General features: G+C 45.9%; 1 long non-coding RNA gene across 1 annotated transcript; it reads left to right on the top strand.

Annotated features, from left to right (window-relative positions):
• Window positions 1–267: 267 nt before the first annotated feature.
• LOC125532370 lies at window positions 268–1,695 on the top strand. Its single transcript, XR_007294063.1, has 3 exons — window positions 268–318; window positions 1,380–1,425; window positions 1,546–1,695. It is a non-coding gene; the product is annotated as an uncharacterized LOC125532370 (long non-coding RNA).
• The last annotated feature ends 346 nt before the right edge of the window (window positions 1,696–2,041 follow it).

Raw genomic sequence — 2,041 nt, 5'->3', positions numbered from 1 at the left:
CGAGCACGAGCCACTCGATCAGCCCAGATCATGCGGTCATCGGCCTCACGTGCACGTGGCTGGGCCCGTCCACAAGCACCGCTTTCCAGGTCCAGCCGGTTCCCATCGCACAGGATAGCATTAAGGGTGAGCCACGCCTCTTTCTCCTTCCCTTATCCATTTTCCTTTCTTCTAGCCATGTTCGTCTCATTTCTTCCCCAAATCTGGCAGGGATAGGCCACCGCTGCCGCGATTGCAGCTGGAGGCGAAGGGCGGCCCGCGTTGGCGGCCGAAGGCGAAGGGCGGGAGCGCGGGATCCGCATCTCGTCACCGGCGCAGGTACAGTACACCCGCCTTTTTTGCCTCGCATCTCCTGCTTCCCCATTTTTCCCCTGCCGTGGTCGGGATCCTCCGTAATTGGCTCGCCGAAGAGGGGTTCTAGGATTTCCAGTGGATGTCCAGTGAGTACGAGGTAGCTTTCGCGAAAGACGTCGCCCGCGACTACCTGGTCAACTCCGGTGATTTGGGGAGTTCCTATTTCGTCAGGGGGAGTCGAGGGTGCGTGTTCTAGGGGATACGGGTTTCATGGCGATTCACCTCCATATCACGCAGATTCAGCGAGGTATTCCGGCGTGTTGCCTCCGGCCAAACCGTCTGATCTGGCATGGTGATTTTTTGATTTTTTTAGCAGCGATTTGAGTTGGAATAGAAGGAAGGGAGTACATAAGAGTACTGAGAGGATAGTTCTGATGTTTTTGCTCAACCCTCTCAAAATACATCCGTGTGGTTTCTCTATTTTCTCATAAGTGCATGCATATATGTAACCAGTTGGCTAGTTTGTTCTTGTGGTTGCACAGAAACACAAATGTAGTTGGATCACACATATAAATATCTCAGTTGGCTAGCCAACTTATGGAGTTGCACGGTGATGGCTAACCAATTGCCTCAGATGGATACACTGTGTAAACCATGTTTAAACAGTATGTGTGTGTTTTTGGTTGCACACTCATGGGTGCTCTGTTGTTAAGGGTATGCGTTCATATAGGAGTTTGCAAAATCAAAGCAGTACATATCCTAGTTGGCTTAGTCATACTTATGCAGTTGTACATGAAAGGGCTATGTAGTTGCATGGCTGGAGGCTAGTTTAGTTATGGCTCAGATGACTAAATCATGATTAGTTAGTGTGTATGTAGATTTTTTGGTTGCACACTCATGTGTGCCCTGTTGGCCATACAGTGCATCAAGTTGCACACATTTTGTTTTATTTTGTAGGTGTGCTTTGAAAAATCAACATTACTTGTTTAAATTATGGCATTACTTTGATATCAATTTTCCCCTCATTTTTCTCTTTTATGCATATGGTTTCTTTGACTAATTTGTTCGTTTGCTTTTTTTAACAGACCAAAAATGGTTGTAGAAGGAGATGCGGCTCCTAGTGAAGGAGAGGTATGTTTGCTTTTTCATCGTTTTTCATTTATCCTTGTAGAAGTTTTGTTTTGCAATTATAATAACTATTTTTTGGAGGGTTTTCCTGACCATGTTCTGGGTTTTGTTTGTTCTATGCAGGGATCTGCAAACCATTCTTCTAGATAGAACTCGAAACGACCCATCGAGCGGCAGACGCGTCGTGTTGATATCGACGGGGTGGCAGAGGATGATGAGGCAAGTATCGAGCAACCAGTGTGGGTGCATGTCACTTTTTTGCGCGCGCACACACACACACACACAGAGAGAGAGAGAGAGATAAGTAACTTTTTTCATGCATCCTTTAGGTTGCTTACCAATTCCGCTTTGTGAAATGGTGTAAACGGAAGGCGACCACACAGGTTCGAGTTGTAGATGGAGCCGGCACATCGCCTGAAGTAGCTGCTGAGGTAACATGAAATGGCATTAGGCTTTTTTCTTTTATTTTTTTCTACACAAAGAAACCTAGGATGTGGTATTTTACACAGTTGCACAAGAACCAGCTAGGTGTTGGGTTGGCATCCTGAACTTTTATAGTTGCAGAAGAATGAATTAGGAGTTGGTATCCTCAACTTTTCAAATAGTTGCATAACAATAT

Source organism: Triticum urartu, unplaced genomic scaffold (assembly GCF_003073215.2).
Source record: "Triticum urartu cultivar G1812 unplaced genomic scaffold, Tu2.1 TuUngrouped_contig_9741, whole genome shotgun sequence".
NCBI classification, from domain to species: Eukaryota; Viridiplantae; Streptophyta; class Magnoliopsida; order Poales; family Poaceae; genus Triticum; species Triticum urartu.
Note: the sequence above shows the minus strand (reverse complement) of the source record. Positions and strands in the feature narration are given on the sequence as shown.